The sequence below is a fragment of the Ambystoma mexicanum genome, chromosome 1p (assembly GCF_040938575.1).
Source record: "Ambystoma mexicanum isolate Mex_15411 chromosome 1p, UKY_AmexF1_1, whole genome shotgun sequence".
Taxonomy (NCBI): Eukaryota; Metazoa; Chordata; class Amphibia; order Caudata; family Ambystomatidae; genus Ambystoma; species Ambystoma mexicanum.
In genome coordinates, this window is record NC_090921.1 from 712,483,095 (window position 1) to 712,508,267 (window position 25,173).

Here is a 25,173-nt window from a genome sequence, read left to right on the forward strand (position 1 = left end):
CAAAACATCATTTAGCCCGATTGCGACTAAATGCAGTTGTGGTCTACTTGTGCTTACTATAAACATGGCACAGTCAGAAAGCCAAAAGATATTAGAGGAGATTGAAACAGCAGAGCAGACCTTTAAAACTGATCCACTTACATCTGATGTGAAGAACACGCTCCCAAATATACAAAAAAACAGGTGGAAGAATTTAAAACATTTTGTATAAACAAAAAAATAAATAAACTTAAGAAAGATTTGGCTAACTTTAAAAAAGAATTGGTGTATCCTTATTTAGCTGAAGATTATCAGCCAAAACCGAGATTTGTTTAGACGATATCAACTCCAAAAGAAATGGGTGACTTTCTCAGACAGTTCATCCAATTCAAGGAGGCATCAACCTCCACTGTGAGCCCACACAGGGTCAATCTCAGACTTTTTAGAATGAGAATCAAACAGAGGCTGAAGGCAAGGCAGAGCAAGAGGGTCTCAATATCAAACACAACAAACACATCAGTCATTTCATCCAGGCTACTCTGGCCCATTGATGGAGTTCAACTACAGACACAGAGAATTCCATCGGTGAAGAACGATGCCTTGACCCTCTCAGCTATTTTTAATCTCACTAGTCCTCTGCTCACTGACATGAAACACGACTTTTGAGCAAAGGGCTCTCGTTTGTTCCTGGTCATATTCCATCTAATATACAACTAGAGACAGAGATCAATTTCTCACAAAGGTCTGATTAAGGTTCTTCTTTGGTGAATGTAAAATCTAATTTTCTTCCCCCTACCAAAGATATGCCGAAAGAGGTGCTCATATTTGAATCCGTCATTGTTCAATGTGTCACAAAACTTTGTAAGTTAAAACCATATAGGTTTAATCTTTCAAAATCAGAATAGTTGGCATTGAAAAACCTAAAGAACGATACCTCCATTGTGGTCAAGCCAGCAGACAGTATTCTGTGTTTTTTCCAACAGTAATTTCTTCGAAGTAAGTCCAAGTATTTTACTTCGAAGTAATTACTTTGAAAACACTATAAATTATATAGGGAGTTGTGGGTTAAGGGGTTAAAAGAGTTGGAGGGGATTGGGGTAGGGGTACTATTGTAAGAGAATGGGGACATTGGGGGACCTGGCCAAAGTAAAAAAAATAACAAAAACGATTTTTCAAAGTAATTACTTAGAAGTAATTAACGTTGGAAAAATTAGATGGAACCCCAGCAGACAAGGAGGGGGCATTGTCATTCAGTATGTGAGTGATTACGAGAATGTGGCACTAAGACAATTGTCTAATGAATGCCATTACTTGAAATTGCCTAATGACACTTCCTCTTCCTTGTCACTACGTATTCATAGGATGACGGATGATGCATTTGATCAAGGCATCATTAACTCTATATATAGACATATACAGTGATATTGAGTCCTCTGACCCAGTACTAGCCAGGCAATATGACAGGAAGGGATTGTCATGGGCACACCTATTGTATAAACGAGGTTTTGTACGTTTGATCAACTATTGTGCCGCGACAAAACACGTGGATGGATACACTAGGGCTGATGGACATGAATAGTGTCGAGATTTACAGACACCTGCAGGAAAGGCAGGTAAGGCAGCAGCTATTACCATTGGCAAATGCAAAGCACGGTACCCAAGTAAAACTAAAGCTGCATCGGGTTAAGCCAACCCAGGCCCACATAAGCTGCTTTACAATGGGTACAGGCCCAGGAACCATGTAGAGACCCACTGTGTCTGATAGTGCACAGCTCCAGAGAGGACTACGAGGAACTCCATACTTGCAGTAACTGGACAGTGTCCAACAAGGGGCAAATAGTACAGAGAGTACTGGGCGCAGGACTGAGAGCACTGTCCCAGGTAAGGAGCTTGGTGGAAGACCTTATCACTTTCTCCCAAGGAACGGAGGCCCTGAGAGGAGAAGCCCCAGAGAGATATTGAGAGCGGGCAAGGGGGAAGAAAGAACGCCTGAAAGGCCCGCAACAGCCAAACTGCCCCAGCACACCGCGCAGAAAGAGAGGTGGCGAGAAAAGAGTGAGAGCATGGGTAAGGAGAGGCAAAGGATATACAGACGAAGAGTCCAATTTGGAAGACTTGGACAAGGAATAATGGGACACGACATCTGAAGAAAGCTCTGAGGAGCACGATATATCATCCCCAAGCCCTCCTAATAAGCTTAAGTCTGCCAAGAAAAGGAAAAGGCAAAGGGAGGAGGAAGAGATGGGCGAGGTATTCGACCCAGACTCTCTCATCCATCCCAGGTCGCCGGAGTGGGAGCCCCCCACCAAGATTGTCAATTATATAAAGAGGAGGATTTGAAATCCTCTGTCAAAAGAGGCCAGGAGCAAGCTCCAGGGTCAGATTGCCCCAGGCCCCTAGTGCAGGAATGTATGGCGGAAACGTCATAAATTGATGAAAAGATGTTCTCCTTCATAAGGCATTACATCAGGCACATCAAGAAGGGCATAGTTAGATCCTGGCGATCATGCCAGGATAAACTCCTTGATGTCCTAGGCCCTCGAACAAAAATCTGGCTGACGGCGGAAGAGGCGAAACAGCCAGAACAGAAAGTGGACCCAGAGATCCGAGCTGGATGGGCGCAGAGGGCAATATGCCTACTCGGCAATGCTAACAATGCCCTGACAACAGAAAGACAGCGGTCTATCCTAGTCAAAATAGACCCCAAAATGAGCGAAATGGCCACAGCAGAATCAACATCTAGTAGTAAAGGCAAACGCTTAGGGGATGCCTTTCTTAAGGAGAGGGCGAAGTTCGCAAATACTTACGTTGCTATAGTCAAAGCACAAGCATCATTAAAAAGAGTCTTTGGACAGAAGGTTTTTGGAAGGGCTGGTAGAGGAAGGGGCCGCTTCGCCAGCCGCTATTCCTCATACAAGTCCAACTACAATAGCAGTATTGACTGGAGGAATCAGGATGAGTGCAAACTTAACCCTTTCTTTCAGTCAAGAGGAAGCGGTAGAGGCAGAGGCTGGATAGGCAGTAACAGAGGCCAGTAGGCAAACACAGGTGAGACTGATCACAGAGGTACCACTAAAACCAGCAGATACAGGGACTCCTGAGGGCACTGTTGCGCACACTGCTGAATGTAGCATTCAGCGCAAGCTCCGTGGGCATGCCGAGGACGGGGACTGAAAACTTGCTTAAAAGGACCCGGATTTTGTCAGAATCAACCATGATGATGCATAAAGGTGCTGGCTATCTGTATGCGGAAAACAGCAAAAATTGATCAGATAATTCCGAAGTTACATCGAGTGATCCGCGCAGCCCCGAGCGGCCTACCGGGTGAGCCTTGGAAAGCTTGTGAGCTCGGCCCATCGCAGTGGCCACAGGTGCCGGAAAAGAGCACAGGCATACAGGTGTCTATCCAACTTCCCACCCGATGCGACACAGGGACCCAGAACTGGACGATGGCATCTTGAACCGAGAGGGGCGACACCCTATGGCTCCCGAGACGCCAGTAAACACTCCAGAGAAGGGGACTGGAAGAACTGCCTGAAGACGCCCCCGCCCGCAGAGTCGAGATCCGAAGAGTCTCTCCGACCCCAATCACTCCCGCGGGCACTGCCAAAGGGTTCCACGAGGAGCAAGGACACTGCAGCGGCAACACCGACGGCTGTCAGTGCTGGGCCGCAACAATTAGAAGAACGGGAAAATGGTAAGCCGTGCGGCGGGAGCAATACCATTAAGACATACAGGGGTGAGGCAGGCCGTATGGCAATATAGAGGCTTCCCAAGGCCATGGCAACCCCGTACCCCGCCCTTCACCAAGGCTTAACCAGACAACTCATTCCGTTGCGGCTCATGGGGCTGGCAGACACACGAAGGAAGAACTAATGGCGAACTATGCCCGAAGCCCAAACAAAGTACAGAGAAGCCATGTGGGTGAACCCTGCAACTAAGCATATCACCTTGACACAACTAGCCCACACAAAGCCCACGCATCCAAGACAGTACGTGTACACCCAACGCACAGGAGCCACAGGGGGGGTCGGAGAGAATTCAAATGGTCATACCTGGCGAGGAACGCCAAACTCTGTGTAAGGAAGGGTGAAGCACCCAACACATCCGAGGTCAGGGAGGAATGCAATAACACCATAATAAGGTGAGCGGAACAGAACTTGAACACCCGCGATCTCCAACATACAGTCACTATAACGCGAATTGCGCCCCACACCGTACTCGCCGCGTGACCTACAGCAGCGCAGGGGGGCATCAGCCCTGTGCCACGTGCACGCAGGGAAAAAAAGAGACGCTAGATAACCAAACCACTGACCCCAAGCACGGTGAACATCCTTCACCACAGGTGTGTAGAGATACCTGTACGAACTACTCTGACATCACCCAGGCATACAAATAGCCAGGCCACGCTCTGAAAAGGTGCAATGCAATGTGTAGCAAACTATGCAGTCGCGACAGCGGATTAGTTACGGTCTTGCGGCAAACCACAGGGGGTCTGTAAATAGCAGAGGCTCAAGCTCGACCCTGTCGGGGTGATCTCCCGGGGGCCGGCAGAGCCCTCCGTGGACCTCTGGGGCTAGGGAGGCCCCAACTCCTCCCACGTCCCAAAAGGAGTATGACACACGCACACAAGGAGCAAGACAATGGGCCTCATTACGAGTCCGGCGTTAACCGAGGCGGTAAAACTGCCTGGTTAACGCCGGACTCGTATTACCATTCCGCCTCCGTGATTCCCAGAATTACCGGGGCATTACAACCCCGGTTTTCCGGGAATCACGGAGGCGGAATGGTGTAAATCCCCATTCCCATTGAGTCCTATGGGACTCGATGGAAATGGGGATCATGGATACACCGACAGCATCTCGTAATGCTGCCGGTGTTTCCTCGTCCGCCTGCATGCGGGAGGTGTTAAACCTGCCAGGTCAGACCTGGCGGGAACATCACCTCCCGCCTGCAGGGGTCGGACTCAGGCGGTCCGGAAACAACGGTGGCGGCGGGTTTACCGCCACCGTTATTTCCGGACCGCCTGGGTCGTAATGAGGCCCAATGACTGCTGTTTATTAGAGTAACGGCAGGGATACGCTCAGTCCTTATGCATCCGGAGAGTCTCTCGTCCTTAGTGGGGCTCGCAGGCCCTTTTTACAGCAGTATGACGTGCTACTTGCGTCACCAGGGAAAATCATCACAAAACCTATCGCCATTTCGGGTTGGTTGCCCGAGTGGTAGGGTTAGTATTGATTCCCTATGGGAAGAAATGTTAGTGGGTGAGGACGGGTCAGGTGGTACACTTGGGTTGTCCCGAACAGTTGTTACATTGGAATTGTTACAAGGGGACCTTTGGTGATTGGCCAAGAGTAATAGCGTCAGTGGTGAGCCCCTCTGTATTCTGATTGGTTCTCCCACGAGCCCCCAAACCTGGGACCATCGTTGTTCCCAGCGCACGGTGTACCTGACATTAGCAACAATGTGCAACTATGTGTTTGTGCGGACAATGGACAGGTCTGCTTACGGGCTGGTGAGAAGGTCTTTCCCATCGCTGTAGGTGTCCAACTTGCCGCTACGTTGTTGCAGGTTGTGTCCCAGACGTGGGACTCTGGTGGTTCTCTGTCTCGTAGGCTTGGCACCTTGTCAGTTTGGCTTAGTCACGTGTGGGGAACTGTAGCTGGAGTAGAATTATGAGCATTAGATTTTGTATTTTGTCTCTGAGGGCTTGGCACCTGTAGGTATAACCTTGGCACTGGCCGCGTGGCATGCAGGTTGCAACATCGTGGCCTTGGTTGCGGGCTCTCGCTGGGGCTTGTTCTGCATGGTCAGCACTTGTATTTCCTTCTGAGAGCATTTTCGTTTGTGAGGCTCCTGCCTGGGGACTCTTGCTTGCGGCCTACTTGGGCCTAGTTCATGGGTGGCGGTACATAATCCATATTATGGGGGTTGCATGGTGACAAAGCACCATGCACAGCATTAGGTATACATGGTAGCGTCTTCATAGGGATAGGTAGCGAGAAAGCATCAGCAAGCATATACATGAGCTCTTCAGGCGTCTTGCGTTTCTGCGGTGCTGTAGAAGGCCTATGTGAAAAATAACAATGATGCATGTCCGTGGGTATGTCAGTCCACTATGTCATAGCACTGAGTATATTGTTTGTGTTGGTTGGTGTGTGAGTGACCAGTGTGCATGGTGGCACGTGTGTTCTTGTCTGTTGGCTATGTCGTCATGGCATCTCTAATGATGTGGATATTAGTGGCTGTTGTTCTAGTCGAGCTGATCCATGTCGCAGGCTTGATCATGGCGTGCTGGTGGGCATACTCCTTGTATGTGTAAGCTTTTGAAACAGGGTATTTTGTCATCTGGTAAGTAAGTGAACTCCTCTCGTGGGGGATGCCTGGGCCGTGATCCCCTAGTCCATGGTCTGGATGAGATTGGGGGGAGGGTGTTATCCCATTCTCCTACTTCAGTCCCCCCTCTGGTCGACTTGTTGACCACAAAATCATCCTTCTCCTTATCTCCTTTTACTCCCCATACTTTCGTTATTCCAGCCAGGTGTCCATAGTGGTTGACATGATCTTCAAATGACCAGTACATATAAACGCATCCGCCCCCGGGTTTACAGTATACCCATCTTCCAACATAGCTCCTCGGGTTCCTCAGGTTCTCCACCTTCACAGATTGCGGGTCTAGGTGATTTTCAAGTATCTGTTTGCGCAACCTTTCTCTTTCTTCTATTATCATGTCTGTGTGCTTGTTGTCTTCGGCTGGTAGCAGGGCGGGCATGCCGACCATTTCCATCATCTCGTCCGTTGTACATGCTTTTCTTGCTTTCCAAACCCTCATTCCTATTAACACGGCCACTCCTATTAATAAACAGCCAACTACCAATTTCAGTCCATCTGACAGCCATGAGGGCATCCATGACCACAAAAAGGAGAACCAGCTGTCATCTTTCTTCACTCCTTTACTTTCTTCAACCATTTTCGAGTGCATCAGGGCAAGTTGTGATACTGCTTCAGTAAGTGTTACATTGCCTGTGTCATTAGCAGGGGTTGATGTGCAACAGGCGTTTCCTATCTTTGCACAAACTCCTCCTTCCATTGCCATGAGGAGGTCCAGCTCATATCAGTTTTGTAGTGCTACCATACGTACCGCCCTCAGTTCTTCTTTTATTGCGCTGAAGCCATTAACTGTGGAATTAATCGTCATCATTAGCTCCCAGCGGGTAATCTGGAGCCATTTTGCATTCGCATATGCCTGTAATTCTGGGTTATTATTGATGAGAAGAACATTGTTGCTCTGCTAAATAGCCAGTGTTCTGGTGGAATGGAAGTGAGAGCTGTTTCCGTTCTTCCCCACAGGTAGTTTCCTGTCAGTGGTTCACCTTGTCTTTTCAGTCTTGACAGAATGTTTGTGCCGTTCATCTCTTCACGTTCTTCAAACTTGACAGACCTTTTCCTCCTTTTATTTCCTTCGTCCATCTTGGGGAAGTTGGCCATGTTGACGTGTTTCTGAGGCACAACCAGGGATGGTACGTAGATGTGTACCATAGTGCTTATCCCATTCCATGATTGAGGTAGCGTGTGATAATCCTTATCGCCGCAGGCCCAATAGTGATCCATTATAACTGCTGTACCGGCACCCCCCTCAGGTATCAATATTGTACTTTTACAGTTGTTGTTATTCCCAACATCGACATCACCGTTGTGTTGATAGCACAGTGAGGGTGCAGTTAGCGGTAGTATAGTTATTGGATCTTCATCTTTCTCCAGCCATGTTAACAGTGGTACACTTTTTAGCCACTCCATCCAACACTTGTGGTTTGTTTCGTTTATTGAGTTTGCATCTTTGTTTGTTACCATATTGCTCCCCACCACTCCCTCCGTCCATCCTTCATTTGTGTATATCTTCCCATATATTACAATGAGAGCTCTTTCCCAGCAACCTTGTTCACCAGCAATTTCACTTGCATACCAATCACACGGCAGGTAGTTTAATGTTACTTTCTTTGTCTCTCCTTTTTCAGGGCCATCCGTTATGTATCTGAACCCTTCAGTGTGTAGGCGGTAGCTGTTGTACATTTTAAGCGTTTTAATGAAGTTATTATCATATGGGTATGAGTCTCTTGTCTTCCATTGCAATGATACCACTGTCCCTTTGAATAGTCCTTTTGTTTGGAACAGGGCCATATATATCAGGCATTCTACTGTCCTTGCTGGTACTTCAGTAGCTACAAACGTCCTCGATGCGCTCATGGTGTATGGGATCAATGAGCACACATAGCAGTTGTCCTTAGTTGTCTGCTTACCAATTTTGGACATGTGCTGATACCACATGTTGTTCATGACGTGTGCTGAGTCTGTGAGATATGTGTCAATCCCATTATTATCTGCATATGTGCTACGGTTAACCCTATTCCCATTACCTCTTGGGTTACTTGTACCACCTGACACCGTACCTGTTACAGCTGTGGGAGGGGGTATATTAGTTTTAGGTGCAGCCATAATTCGAGAAGCATAGTGTATCTGCCATACAGTGGCAGCAAGTAAACCAGTGATGACCAACACTCCTACAATCTTTATCACAATAACTAATGTCACTGGCATTTTGCTCTTACCTTTTGCTGCAGTCCTGCAGCTTTTTCTTTGTGATGTTAAAGATGCCCACCTAAAAATCACTAAAAAAACATGCGTTAAAGTGTTAGTTGTGAAGCTATCCCTATCAGGTAGTAGTTTAATGCCCTGGCGAAAAGCTGTTCCCACGCTAATCTCAGTGACCTATCTGTCAGAGCTGGTAAGTGCTCGTGAAGATGTGGGAATGATTCTTCTATGGCCAAAATGAACGTGTTATAATACACACGTACCCTACTTCTTGTTAGACATTTTGGTCTCTTTATATGATATGCAAATTGGTGTGACAGGGCTTCAGGGGTGTTGTCATCTGTGGGCAGCATTTACCCCAGGGCAACAAAAACAATGTTATTCTCTTCACTCTTCCTTATACAGAAACCGTTGTGCGCAACACCAGCATGTGCGAGACAAAAGAAAAAGAGAACATGCATGTGTCTGCAAGTGTGGTACAACTAAAGGTGAGTCTGTGAGATATGTGTCAATCCCATTATTATCTGCATAAGTGCTACGGTTAACCCTATTCCCATTACCTCTTGGGTTACTTGTACCACCTGACACCGTACCTGTTACAGCTGTGGGAGGGGGTACATTAGTTTTAGGTGCAGCCATAATTCGAGAAGCATAGCGTATCTGCCATACAGAGGCAGCAAGTAAACCAGTGATGATCAACACTCCTACAATCTTTATCACAATAACTAATATCACTGGCATTTTGCTCTTACCTTTTGCTGCAGTCCTGCAGCTTATTCTTTGTGATGTTAAAGATGCCCACCTAAAAATCACTAAAAAAACATGTGTTAAAGTGTTAGTTGTGAAGCTATCCCTATCAGGTAGTAGTTTAATGCCCTGGCGAAAAGCTGTTCCCACGCTAATCTCAGTGACCTATCTAACAGAGCTGGTAAGTGCTCGTGAAGATGTGGGAATGATTCTTCTATGGCCAAAATGTACGTGTTATAATACACACGTACCCTACTTCTTGTTAGACATTTTGGTCTCTTTATATGATATGCAAATTGGTGTGACAGGGCTTCAGGGGTGTTGTCATCTGTGGGCAGCATTTACCCCTGGGCAACAAACACAATGTTATTCTCTTCACTCTTCCTTATACAGAAACAGTTGTGTGCAATACCTGCATGTGCGAGACAAAAGAAAAAGAGAAAATGCATGTGTCTGCAAGTGTGGTACAACTTTAAAAATATATATTAGGCAATGTCCTCTATTCGGGTAGTGGCATGGGCGGGCTGGCTGGGGCAGGGTTTTGTTTGACCTGGGATCCCATGACCATGGGGTGGGCTGTGGGTGGGTGAATGTCCAAAGTTTTTAGAGTCAGTGGGTGGGGGTGAGCCAGCGGCAGTGTCACAATTGTCTTTTGCTGCAGATGTTGCTGTGTTGTCCTTCGTTGTTGTTGTTGCTGTGTTGGCCCTGTCGTCAACGCAAGGGTGGGTCTTATCTTTGTAGGGCTTGAAGTCATGCAGGTGGTTCCACACTTTTTTATCAACACTTTACAGCTCAAGGAGCTACTGCTTCCATTTGGTGGGGCCCGGTGAAGTGAGGGCTGTTCCACTGCCGGTTGAAGTTGCGGAGGAGAACGTTGTCTCCTTCCACAATAGTCTAGTTTGCTCTTTGTCCCTGTTCCTTATTTGTTTCTTCTTTTTCAGTAGTATTCGACCCGCCCCGCGTGCGCTCGAACTGTTCAGAAATAAAGGTGACACTAGTAATCAAGGAAGACACATATTGATACATTTCATCACCGAACACATTTGCAGAGCTGTCATAGTCGGTCAAGGCCCTTGATGGTGGTGTTAGTGGAAGGCGCATCTGGCGTCCAGTGACCACCTCGTGGGGTGTGAGGTGGTGATCTGACCCTGGCCTTTTCCTTAACTCAAACAGAGCAAAGGGGAGGCAGTACAGCAAGCTTTTCTTAGTTGTCTGCTGGATCTTCGCAATTTCCTCTTTCAGGATGCTGTTCAGGCATTCACAAACACTGTTCGCCTGTGGGTGATATGTGCATGCAAACTTGTGTTTGATGCCAAGTAATGCAGTTATGTGTTCAAACATTTCATTTGCAAAGTGCGGACCATTGTCTGACCGCAGCACTTCGCAAACTTCCCACCTGGGGAAGACCTCCCTCATTAGAAATCTTGCTGCTCTGAAGGCATCTGCATGAGAGCAGGGTCCAGCCTCTATCCACCCTGAAAATGGGCACACCACTACAATCATGTATCTGTGTCCTTGACATACATTGATCATGTCAACGTAGTCAATGTGCAGGTGTAGGAAGGGTCCTTCTGGCTGGGGTATAGTATCTTTAATCACTTGCAGCATGTGACCGGCTGTGAACTGTTGACATGTCAGGCATCTGCCAATAAAGTTTGCAACATGTGAATTTAACTCGGGACAGAACCAGTCCTCCTTTATTCGTGCTGCAATCACTTCCCTTCCTGTGTGTGTTGGAGGGTGTAGCTGAGCCACTGCTGTTTTCAATAGTGCTAGGGGCATCACCACCTTGCCTGTATTATTCTGATGCCATAATGCATCTGTGGGGTACATTGTGCACCCTCTTTTGACCCGTAGCTCCTTTTCCGCCATTGGTGCTGCTGCCTGTAATTCCAGTATCTGTGTTTCAGGGATGTGTGTATATCCCTCTTTCAACAGCATCTGTCTTTCTCCCGCCCTCCCTTTATCTCTCTTATTTTCTGGGAGGGTCCACATCTCGCCAAAGTATGCAGTATGTTTGGCATGTGCGTCTGCTGTTTCATTACCTTTTGAAATGGGGTCATCCCCGTTGGTGTGTGCCTGGCACTTCACCAGTGCTATTTCTCTAGGATCATTAATTACTTCAATCAGTTCAGCAAGTAGGAGGGCATGTTGTACCGGGGTAGCATCAGCTCTTCTAAACCCCCTTTGTTGCCATTTTATTAACCCTGAGTGTCCCATTGATGTTACATATGCACTGTCTGAGTATATTGTTACTCTTTTATCATAGCTCTCTTTTAGAGCCAAAATAAGAGCAACTAGTTCTGCCACTTGGGCTGAGTAATTTTGTGGCAGCTGTACACATTTTACTGGCACATACATCCAATCCTCTGTTAGCCTCACCACTGCTGCTCCTGTCCTTCTTACCTCATCACTTAGACCCTAGTCAACTGTGGAGGACTCATCAATGTACATTATCTCTCCCCCTCTAGGGCATTTTCCTCAACCTTTCCTGTGCTTGAGTACATTTCGATGGCCTGTGTGCAATCATGAGCGAAGTCACCATCTTCAACTACCTCTGCTATAAATCTTGCAGGGTTTACATTGCTGCACCTTACAATTGTTAGTTCTGGTCTGGATAGAATTATTTTGTAACCTGATGCTCTCTGTGTGGTCAATGTTGATTTGGGCTTGTTCAGAATGGCAAAGAGGGCGTGTTCCATAAACAGTGTGGTAGGGCACCCCTTTGTTATTGCTGAGGATTTTTCCACCGCAAAGGCTGCGGCAGCCAAATTCTGTTAGCAAGGGAAGTGGCCTAACATTACAGGGTCCAGGTGTCCACTGTAGAATGCTACAGGCTTTTGTCCCATGCTTGTTTTTTGTGTCAGTAGTGCCTTCATTACTGCTGAGTCAAATGTGAAAAGATTAAAAATTGGTGTTCGTAGTTTGGGGTGGCTAGCAATGGTGATGTTGAGATGGCGTGTTTTAATTCTGCAAATGCCTCTTTCATCTCCCTTGTCCACCCCAACATTTTGTCCCCCTTCTGTGCTTCTCTGAGGGCCTCGAGCAGGCGTCCTATGTATGAGCTGTAGTCAAAAACCCACACCCACTGCTCCCTAGTTTCCAGGCGCCACTTCTCCTGAATCTCCTGGATGAAATCAACAGGATCTTCATTCTCACGCATCTTGCGTGACGCTATAGCTCCTATATCTGGCGTGTCTGGGTACTGGACCCTTAGAGCCTGCCACAGCGCATGTCTGCAGTTGGCAAATGACGCTCCATTATTGTGATGTGTCAGTTATTGTGACCCCTGGGAAGCCTGCCCTTTTCCACATGTTATCTGCAGCATCCCCCAATATTGATATTAGCAGTCCCTTCGCGTCCCCCACCGCTAACTTGTGCCCCGCTGTGTGTTTTTCCATCTCATATATCCACTTTCCTGCTCCTCCACTTAATGATGGGAGTCTGCATTTAATATTCTCTTTATCGGCTTGCTTCGAGGGAACATATTGTGGTCTGGCCCCTCCTCTTTCCAGAAGTGGCATTAGATTGTACCCCCTCATCTCCCCTGTGCCTGTGGGGTTATGTCAGTGTATTCATCCTCCTCCTCTTCAATCATATCGATATTAAAATGAATTGCTCTATCGTCCCCTTCATTTTTCTTCCCTCTCCTTTTGCCGTCCTCTCTCATTGTGGGCATGTTTACCCGTTCTTCCTGCCTGCACCCTGGGAGGTCCCTAAGTCTGTCGACATATGGGGTGTGTGCAGGGGTTGGTGTCAGTGGGCGCGGTGCTAGATGTTGTGTTTGTACTGGTGTCGGTGTTAATGGTTGTGACGTTCTCCTTTCTACCCCTCTTACCTGCTCTTCACCTTTCTTATCTTCTTCCCTTCTTCCGCATGACCATGGTGACCCGCGGTTGGTGCGTGTAATGTACAGTTTGTCTAAACTTTCCCCATTGCCATCTCCTCCACTTCTCCCTGCACATTCTTCCTCTTCGCTGCAAAATCCATCAAGAAAAGACGATCCCCACTCTGTGCGTTTTCTACCCACTGTCACCGTCCTTACATCTATTAAGTCCACTTCCTTGTGTTCTTCTCCTATAACAGCTGCCTCTTGAGTTGATGTTGTAGCCACCTCTGGGTCCTGGCGTGTGTATGTTCTTACTCCGCGCTCCACCCTCCTATCCCCACTCTCTTAATCCTTTTTCCCTATTATTTCACCACCTATTTCCGCTCTCTTCCGTTTTATTTCTTCCAACAGGTCGGCACTTACCTTCGCTAATATCCTCTCTTCCTCTTCCTTCCTTTCCCATTTTTCCCTTTCCTTTTTTAATATGCTCTCTATTACTTTACCTTCTTCATATTTCCGGGCGCTTTCAGATAATATTTTCTTTTTCCACAGTTCCATTTCCCTATCCTTCTCTTCCTCCTTCCTTCTCATTTCCCATTGCTCCTCGCGTGACACCCTCTCTGCTATTGCCTTCATCCGCTCTGCTTCCTTCCTCTCTTCCATTCGCTCCTTTATCCTCTCCTGCTCAACCCTATTCTCCTTTCTCTCCTTCTTCCTTCCTTGTGTTTCTTGCTCAAGCTGTCTGATCAGTGCACTTCGTGCGTCTCTTAATTCAGCCAACCTTTCCTCCAGCATCTCTTCCTCTGCCTGTGACAGTTGACCTTCTCCTGTCTTACTCACCTCTGTCCCTGTCTGTGTGTTATCCGTGTCTTCCTTAGTCTTCCTCCTCACTGCATCCTCTTCTTCCCCTGTTAGTGCCCCACAGAGCTTTAAGAACACCTGTGCTGCGATCCATTCCTCTGGTCCTATGTTTGCTGTGTGTTCCCCACTTTTCTTCCCCCCCTTTGTGCCTGCCTGCGTGGAGTTTGAACCTATCATGCTCGTCACCTCCTCCCCCCTCTGGTAGTTATCTGTAGCGGCATATGGTGAAGGGCTGTATGCGGGGTTAGAGTACCCCTCAGCGGCTGTCAGTTGTTGTCTGATGGCTTCTCTTATTTCCGTTACTGGGTACAACCCTCCTTCTTCCTTCTTCACTACCTTCGCCAGAGGCATATCTTCTGTCCCTTCCTTTTTCACCTCCTCTTCTGATACTGTACCTGATCCTTCTTTCTCCTTCTTGCCCTCTGCTGTGCATAGTGCATTGCTGCTTGCTGTGCCCATGCACTCTCCGTTCTCCTTCTCCTCCTTGCCTCCCTTTGTTTCTTTGCTCCCTTTCTCTTCTGCTGCCCCTTCCATAGTAAACATCCCCATTGCCCCTGGCCTGGCTCCCTGGAACATCTTCCACAAGTTAAACATCTCTATATGGTGAGCTAATTTCTTTCCTTTGTAAGTGTTATGTATGTATGTCAATAGCGAGTGTTGGGTGTATGAGTCAGAACTCAGAGACAAAATACAAAATCTAATGCTCATAATTCTACTACAGCTATGGTCTCCCCACACGTTAGTCGTCCATGGTGTCAGTATTTTGTTGTCTGTTCCTTGTGTCCAGTCGATACTATACTTAATAATCTTCTCTTTGTATGGTGATAGTGATGTGTAAATGTGTTGCAGAGGTGAAGTTAAAGCATTTTCCCTCACTCCAGACCCCGACCCATAGTATGTGGCCATGTTGCAGTTTTTGTTTTCTCAATATCAACCTTCTTTACCTGGCCTCGTAAACTGGGGACTTCCGACCATCCACGGAAAGGTGATACAATTGCAAACTATACAGTTCTTTTCCTTCATTATTTGTCCCCCTTGATGTCACCAATATGGTCCCGTACGACCGTGGCGCACAAAGCCCCCTGTGGCTGCGTGCCCTGTGTAGCATGCTTTTACAGCCGCCCCACCTTTCCTTCTTCTTCAAACCTCTCCCTCCCCTTTTCCAACCCCCTTGCTGAGCGTGACCGGCGTTCTCCGTGCACGGCCACCTCTCCCTTTTTCGCCTCTCCCTTATCGAGAGTCGCCGGCGTTCTCTGTGCGCGGCTTCTCACCTCTTCTATCCCACCCTTTTCCACTTCCTATCCCCCGGCTACCCCTTGATCAACCCGAGATGGTTGCAGTGTCCTATACAAGCCCTGCGGGTGACGTCACCAACTTCTTCAAACTATTACCGGTAAGAAACCTTTACAAAATGAAAGAGCGCGCGATATGTTTTAACACCTTTTTTCCCTCGTAAACCCCACAGCTGTCCTCTCGCTTCAACCGGAGCAAGGTAAACCACAATAAACTCTTATAATCGGACTGCGCACACTGCGTCGCCTTGCGTGTGATACTCCCCTCACCGGGGAACTTAACCAGCCAACTATCTTCTGCACTCGGGAACAATCTAGCTACCTCCTGCTGGGAAACTTCATCTACCTAACGAGCTTCACCATTCAATTAGTAGGGTTCCTCATCGATCTATAACGCCAATTCATAGGAAAGCCACACCCCTTCCCTACAGGTGCCCGCGATCTGGACAAATCAGTGCCTTCTGACAACCACACGTGGTACCTTTTGGCTCCACCCAATTCGCTCCGTGACGCGGTAGAAGACGGCCCTCGTGCCTGTCCAGCCACCGCTCACTCGTCTATCGTCACTTATTTATCAAATCTTTTACAACACACTGTAAACACCTCCCACCACCCTTTTCACAATTCACCCCCCCCGCACAACATTACGTTGCTTGTTGGGTGTGTCATACTCACCAAGTCCTCTTGAGGCGGGGCCACCCGACTGCGTACACCCCTCCAAAGTGGCTCGCCACCTCCCCTCGTCTGGACCACGTCTGGACACTCACCAACCGCGGGCGGGATACTTCCCAAGTCGGCTCCTAAGGTCCAATATCCGGGTTGCACTGTCCGGTCTTCTCGCAGTTCTGAGAAGGTCCTGTAGTCCTCAAAAGGGGGCAACGGCAGAAGGGGCCGCGCTGCCGGGTCTCCCCGCTGCAAGAGGGCCTGGAATGGTGCTCTAGGGGTAGTAGACCTCAAACAGATCTCAGCAGTGCCTCCAACTTGTCGGGGTGATCTCCCGGGGGCCGGCAGAGCCGTCCGCGGACCTCCGGGGTTGGGGAGGCCCCAACTCCTCCCGCGTCCCAAAAGGAGTATGACACACGCACACAAGGAGCAAGGCAATGACTGCTTTTTCTTAGAGTAACGGCAGGGATACGCTCAGTCCGTATGCATCCGAAGAGGCTCTCGTCCTTAGTGGGACTCGCAGGTCCTTTTTACAGCAGTATGACGCGCTACTTGCATCACCTGGGAAAATCATCACAAAACCTATCGCCTCTTCGGGTTGGTTCCCCAAGTGGTAGGGTTAGTATAGATCCCCTATGGGAAGAAATGTTAGTGGGTGAGGACAGGTCAGGTGGTACACTTGGGTTGTCCCTAACAGTTGTTACATTGGAATTGTTACAAGGGGACCTTTGGTGATTGGCTAAGAGTCATAGCATCAGTGGTGAGCCCCTCTGTATTCCGATTGGTGCTCCCGCAAGCCCCCAAGCCTGGGACCATCGTCATTCCCAGCTCGCGGTGTACCTGACATTAGCAACAATGTGCAACTATGTGTTTGTGTGGACAATGGACAGGTCTGCTTATGGGCTGGTGAGAAGGTCTTTCCCATCGCTGTAGGTGTCCAACTTGCCGCTTCGTTGTTGCAGGTTGTGTCCCAGACGTGGCACCCTGGTGGTTCTCTGTCTCGTAGGCTTGGCACCTTGTCAGTTCGGCTTAGTCAGGTGTGGGGAGACCATAGCTGTAGTAGAATTATGAGCATTAGATTTTGTATTTTGTCTCTGAGGGCTTGGCACCTGTAGGTATAACCTTGGCGCTGGGCACGCGGCATGCATGTTGCAACATTGGGGCCTTGGCTGCGGGCTCCCGCTGGGGCTCATTTTGCATGGTCAGCACTTGTATTTCGTTCTGAGAAGAATTTCGTTTGTGAGGCTCCTGGATGGGGACTCTTGCTTGCGGCCTACTTGGGCCTAGTTTGGGGGTGGCGGTACATAATCCATATTATGGGGGTCGCAGGGTGACAAAGCGCCATACCCAGCATTAGATATACATGGTAGCGTCTTCATAGGGATAGGTAGCGATAAAGCATCAGCAAGCATATACACAAGCTCTTCAGGCGTCTTGCGTTTCTGCGGTGCTGTAGAAGGCCTATGTGAAAAATAACAATGATGCAAGTCCTTGGGTATGTCAGTCTGCTACGTCATAGCACTGAGTACATTCTTCGTGTTGGTTGGTGTGTGAGTGACCAGTGTGCATGGTGGCACATGTGTTCTTGTCTGTTGGCTATGTCATCATTGCATCTCTAACGATGTGGATACTTGTGGCTGTTGTTCTAGTCGAGCTGATCCATGTCGCAGGCGTTGGCTTGAGCATGGCGTGCTGGTGGGCATACTCCTTGTATGTGTAAGCTTTTGAAACAAGGTATTTTGTCATCTGATAAGTAAGTGAACTCCTCTCGTGGGGGATGCCTGAGCCGTGATCCCCTAGGCCATGGTCTGCATGAGATTGGGGGAGGGTGTTATCCCATTCTCCTACTTCAACCCCACAACTAGGAGGAAGGGCCGATGGGACATGATCTAAGATACACGAAACGCAGATGTCACTGATCCCATAAATACCACGCTAAGCCCTAACTCCACTCGGAGACAAAAGGACACAACTGTAGAAGTATCCACAGGTCATTTGCTACCACACAAAGTAGTGCCTGAAGCGAGGAAACCGCCCCAGAAGCAGAGTACAATGCCCAAAGGGGCAGCATCCAAGAAAAGAGGAACGATAGACAGGTTTACGACACCAACCACTAAGGCGATCACCATGAGCAGCATCGGCCCAGACCAAGCCATACCTCCCTCGCCACCTATGACATCAACCAGCAACACGGTTTTGCCGCCCTGAATGATAAGCTCGACCATATCAATTCTAATGTCACATCCATCAGGAACCAGCTCGAAAAGGCTACGAACTGCATCACCGAAGCAGAAACAAGGATCAGCACGACAGAAGATGCGCTTGAGACATTGCGAAACACTGTGACTGATATGGCCAAAGATCTGGAAACCGTTAAACTGAAATGTGAAGACCTGGAAGCGAGATCATGCCACAACAAAGTAAGTATAGTAGGGGTGCCGGAGGATGCACTCAAGGGCCCGATGGAGCTGGCCGTTGAAGAACTGCTCAAGGAGTTGCTCGGAGATCCCGTCTGGTCAGCAATGTTTGTTGTTGAACGCGCACACAGATCACTTCCCCGGCGTCCGAAACCAGGTGCCTACCCGAGGCCGATAATAGCAAGACTTATGAACTACAGGGACAGAGACCTGGTGCTGTGTGCTGCAAAAGACAAACAGGAATTGAAAATGGGCACCTACGTGATATGTGTGTTCCCAGACTACACCTTGGCGGTCCAATAAGAAAGACAGTCTTTCACAGGGATTAAAAAAATGCTCAGAGAACGCATGATACCTTACGCAATGGTCTGACTGCGCATTACAATAATAAGACATATTTTTTTACATTTCCGGAGGAGGCTGCCACCTTTGTGGAGACAAACATACCGCTATTCAACAAGCAGAAGCCTGGAGGCAATGAGGGTTGCGCAAATACCTCACCAACGCACGTACCAGACATGTGTGGATAATCAGACCATCGCCGTAACTAGGAATTATGGACACAAAGCTTTACTTGACACTACTCCCCGAAATATCAACTCCTGTGAGGAGTAACCAGCACACCACTAATAGCCTCATTTCAATATGTGTACTGGTAACTTAATCAAGGTTAGAAACCGTAAAGATGGAAATATGTGGCCCCCAGGCCTCGGCTGCCACTGAAGCGGCCCCCCACATGCGAGTGCAAGAATTTGTTAATTGGGTGAGAGGGAAGGCGGGAGGGGGAAATGGAGGGATACGCATAGTTGAAGTTCGGTGAACTATGAGGTTGGGGATAGGGGAGAGAGTGATGTTTGCGGTGTTAAAGTTAAAACATGCAGAAACAGCTAATTGTTACCCAAAGAGAACCATAGGATATTGGAGTACTGAAAGAAGGAAATATACTGCATGGCTGATAAGCACGCAGCAGAGATTAAATTATTGAGCTGGGATGTAAGAGGTCTAGGAATGCCTGTGAAAGCGAGGAAAGTGATTGCGTATGTTAATAGAATAGGAGCAAGGATAATATACCTCCAAGAGACGCATTTACTGGGATATCAGGCCTATAGGCTCGCGCTGGGATGGGGAGAACCACTGTTTTTATACGTCTTACTCATCCAGAGCCCGGGGGTGATGATATCAATACACAAAACACTACCATGTACACATTTCACAACAGAGAGTGACCCCAATGGCAGATACATGGTAATGCATGGCAAATTAGGTGATGTAGAATTCCTACTCATCAATGTATATGGCCCCAATTTCGATGATCCCGATTACTACACTGCAGTCTTTCAGAAATGCACTAAATACCAAACAGCTCACATTATTTGTGGAGGGGATTTCAACACAATACTTGACATGGACATAGATTGCACGACAAGCACCCCTAGACCAATGACCAACGCTGCCCGCATATTACACACACATATTGCAGACCTTGGCTTGAAAGATGTCTGGCGGTCACTACATGGGCCACACAAGCATATACCTTCTACTCATCTGTTCACGATATGCACTCCAGGATCGACATATGGTTGGTATCACAGAGGGTCTTGGGCTGGGTGTCGGAGGCAACAATACTACCTAGAACATTATCTGACCACTCACCGGTACTGATATCGCTGTCCATCCCCAGGGTCGCCCCACAGAGACCGCCATGGAGTGTTCAAAGCCAGCCTGACACATCATATCACGGAATTCATTCAAAACAATGATGGCTCGGTCGCAAGTCAGGCAGTCCTATGGCAAGCATTTAAGGCCTACATTAGGGGCACCACCATGTCCACTGAACCTGGAGTACTCAAAGAAATGCAGAGGGAACTGGGGAGACGGGAGGAGGAGACAGCCAAACTACAAGAACAATATGCGATCGCTCCAACGGTTCAGACAAAGTCAGATATTAAAACACAGCTAGATGAATTCCGGGCAGCGGCAGATCGGGAGTTGCAATATTTTGACAGGCCAGCGGCTGCAAGGCGATATGGTGAACAAGAAAGACCCAGTAAATTGCTAGCACAGATGGTGCGAGGGGAAAGGGGAAGCACGAATATCCCATGTATAACCCGAAAAAACTGAGTTGTGGTCACGAACAAGAAGGAAATAGGTGCAGTCTTCTTTGATTTCTATGCCGACCTGTACTCCCCCAAAGCTCTGCCACAGAGGGAGAAATAGACAGATACCTAGCTAAAATACCCACCACACTTATCTACCGAAACCAGGGACGCCCTGGATAATCCACTGACACTCACCGAGATAATGAAGGCCATAAAGTCCCTACCGGGTGAGAAGGCTCCAGGCTCAGATGGGCTGTGGGCGGAATTTTATAAGAAGTTTGCTAAGATATTGGTACCCTGCCTCCATGCCGTCTGGCCCGAGGTGCTAGAAATGGGCGAATTACCTGTAACAACCCACAAAGCAGTCAAAACTCTGCTGCTCAAGCCAGGGAAATGACCCAAGGAATGTGGATCCTATCGCCCACTATACCTTATAAATATGGTTGAAAAGATATTCGCAAAGATACTAGCCACACACCTGAACCCACTAATGCCACACATGGTCCACGAAGACCAGCCAGGCTTTGTATTGGGCGGATCTACATCCTCTAATATCCGTTGTTGCTATAATATACTAGCTAAGATCCCCAGAGACACCGAGGGGGTTGCATTGGCGTTAGATATGCAAAAGGTCTTTGACACCGTATACTGGCCCTTCCTGTTTGGAGTCATAAACAACTATGGGTTTGGGCCAAACATTATAAGCTAGGTCCATATACTCTCCATGCAACGCTTCGCCAGAGTGTGCGTCAATGGGATGTTATCAGTGATCCTAGAGCTAGCAGGGGGCACATGGTAAGGTTGTCCGCTGTCCCCACTGTTGTTTGCTCTGGTGATAGAACCACTGGCAGACCTACTGAGGGCAAGACACAGCAGAGCAGGGATACCATTGGCCGGCAAAATAGAGATCATCACTTTATACGCAGATGACATAATGCTATATGTGAAAAACCCTGAAACTAGCCAGAGGAAGGTGCTGAATGCGGTCAGAGAATTTGGGGAATACTCAGGTCTGAGGTTGAATGCAGCCAAGTCCGAAATGTTCCCGCTCACAGAGGCAAGCAGACAACCCACAAATCTGTATGGACTCACATGGGCTCCCCATCAGGTGAAATATCTGGGTGTTGAGATAGCACGCACAACGCAACTCGTCTGTACTCTAAATTATGGTACACTCATAGACGCGCTCTGTGCTAAACTCGACCGATGGAAATACCTCCCAATCTCGCTGATGGGCAAACTAAATGATTATACTCCCCAAAATGTTCTATCTGTTTAGCACAGTCCCAGTGTGGCCGGGCAGATCTTTCTTTGCTAAAATCCAGGGTGCATGCTCAGCATTCATATGGAATGGGGAGCCCAGCGTAAGCTGGAAATGGCTCACCAGACCATGTGTACAAGGGGGCCAACCGACCCTGACTTTGAGCTAAATTTCCTCTCTGTGCATGCCTATTACGTGACACACTGGACAGAGGGTGGCCCCGATGCCCCACATGCCTCCATTGAGACACATAAGGAGATCCCGACGAAGCTACTACACAAACTAGCCAAAGGGAAACCCAGAAATAACAACACTACAAACTCGGCACTAGGATGGCGGGTAACCCCAGGCACACTGTGTTATATAACCCAACCACGACATTGTGGGATGCGCCGTATCTACCCCCAACACAGGACACGACACTGGCCGCACACTGGAAGAGTAGAGGGGTAAACTGTTTTGGGGATTTATTTGACAATAAAAAATTCATCAGCTGGGATGAAATAAGAGCAATTATAGGCGACAACCCGATGCAGAGTCTACAATATCTCTGATTGCGTTCAGCGATGGCAAACACATGGGAAGATTTCCCTGCCAAACCCAGGCCTAGGATATATACTCACCCAAAGCATAACAAAGACATCTGCTTCCACACTGTACAAAATTGCACTAGCACCAGGGAAGTTCCAACCACAGATCTTAAAGGAGAGTGAAAACATGACCTGGACTTACACTGCAGCGACTGGGAAGTGCCCAAAATGTGGAAGCGAGGAGGCAGACATATTACATATGCTGTGGTCATGTAAGGTTAACCGAATACTGGACAGATGTGTGCAGAGAGCTGGATGTGTTGTCAGATCAGCCTATAGACTGGGACCCGAGCTCATGTGTGTTGGGCATTTACGCAGGATGAACCCTACCTGGTGCAAGTTTCTGAATCTGAGTTTATTATTGGCAAAGCATGTCATATTAATGCGCTGGAAACTTAAGGAGTCACCCGTGCTGAGTGATTGGGAGGAGGACATGACATGGGCAAAGGATTGTGAAGAGGTGTTCGCTGGTCTATTACCTATGACAAGTCACCCGAAAGACATATGGGGTGGGTACAGGCAATATTTTGCTGATGATTGTGAAAGAGAAGAAGACGAAATGAAGAGAAGCCGAAATGTAAATTATAAACGTGATATGCTCCTAATATACATGGAATTGAACAACTGTAACAATAAGTAATGCAAAGTAGATAATGCGATGATGTAATCTGTGCAAGTTAAATAAAAGTAAAAAAAAAAAGATACAGGGACCCCAGTGATAGGGGGGTGGGGACTGCACTATTCTTAGAAAGGTGGCAAGAGTTATCAGGAGGTGCATGGGTCGAACAAACGGTAAAGGGCTTCCAACTAGAGTTCTGGCAAGATCCAGTACAAGTAGAGTACCCGAGACCTATAAGGTTCAGTAGGGAGGATGAAACATTATTAGACAAAGAGATAAGAGACCTAGAGAGAAAGGGTGGCATTGCACTAGTGTCCAATTCTTCGATCAGGTTTGCAAGCAATATGTTCTTGGTAAAGGACAAAAAGAAACAGAGACCAGTGATACACTTCAGAAGTTTAAACGCATTCATTATATAGAGACTTTTCAAGAAGGAGGGTATCCATCACTTGAGAGACGTGTTACAAGCAGGGGATTGGCTAGTGAGGATAGACCTCAAAGATCCCTACTTAACTATCCCAATCGCGAAGGAACATCAGAGGTTCCTTCAATTCGGGTGGGGCGGTCAGCGCCTTGGGCCTTTACGAAACTGATGAGGACAGCGGTCAGTCACCTGAGAGAACAGGGCATCAGGTTAATAGTATACCTAGATGACTTTTGTCTGATGGGCCAGGACAAAATACGGCTGGAACAGCAAGAAGAGGTAGCATTCCAACTATTGGAGGGTTTGGGATTACTAATAAATTGGGAAAAATCTGCTTTGGAGCCGGCCCAAGCATTAGAGTTCCTGACTTTCGTAATAAATACAAGAGCGGCTACACTCAGCCTACCAATAGCCAAAAGGAATCTGATCAAGACAGGGATCCGCTCAATAATAGCAAGGGTAGAGATATCAATCAGAGAGCTAGCCAGATTGGTAGGGAGACTAGCATCATCCATTCAGGTGATCTTCCCGGGGCCACTACCCAAAAGAGCACTGCAGCGCCTGAAAATCCAATACCTGTGAAAAGGGTAATCATATGAACAGAAAGTACCGATCTCCTCGGAGGCGAGGACAGAACTATGGTGTTGGTTCGGGCACATGAAGGCCTGGCACGGGAGAGCAATATTTGGCTCATCACAGAATCAGATGCCAGCCATTGGGGATGGGGGGCCTGTTGCTGAGAGATGACAACAGGAGGTAGGTGATCAGGAAAGGAGCTAGAGTTCCACATCAACTGTCTAGAGCTAATGACTGTGTCCTTCGCAGTAAGGTGTTGGACCCATGACAAGTTGAACTGTTGTGTACTACTGATAATGGACCACGTCTCTGCAGTATGCTACCTAATAAGAGTGGGCGGGATGAAGTCCAGGATGCTGGCAGAACTAGAAAACGATTTCTGGCACCTGCAAGCAAAATGATGCCGGAGACTGGGACTAGACAGAACAGTATTTCTAACCCTAATGGAGAAGAGGGGACCATGCAAGACAGATCTTTTTGCATCCAGGTTGAATGCTCAACTAAATTGCTTTTTCAGCTGGAGGCCGGATCCAGCAGCATACGCGACGGATGCATTTCTACAGAAGTGGTGTCCGGGCAGAGAATATGCTTTCCCCCGTTCGCAATAATTCCGAGAACGGTAGCTCAGGAGACAACACGCAACACTAATATTAGTGATGCCAGACTGGAGGAGTCAGGTACGGTTCCCGGACCTTCTCGAATTGTCATTCGACAAGCCACTGTTACTTCCCCATTTCAGAGAATTGATTCAGAATCCAATGGGAGAGAGTCGTCCGCTGAGCCAGGAAGGCGACCTGTGGATGATAGCATAGGCAATTTCGGGGAGCTAGGCAGAAGTCAGGACTTCCGGGAGAGGCTGAGAAATTAATTGAGGAAGTTTGGGCTCCAGGTATGTGGAACGACACATACATCCCACTAGAGCAAATGTAATTCAGATAGTGACTTTTCTAGCAGCCTTGTCAGCACAAGGCAAAGCATACAGAACAGTGAACACGTGTAGATCAGCCATATCTGCCGGTCATCCCAAGATAGAGAAAGTGGCAGTAGGTGGAGATCCCCTGGTATGCAGACTCCTCAGATGAGTAACACTTTTGAGATCACTGTTACCCAAATACTCACAGACATGGGATGTGAAAACGGTCCTGAATTTTTTCAACAAGTGGTGGGACAAAGAACACCTGACAAGGAAAGCAATATCGGCAAAGCTCACTACACTGCTTTGCCTCA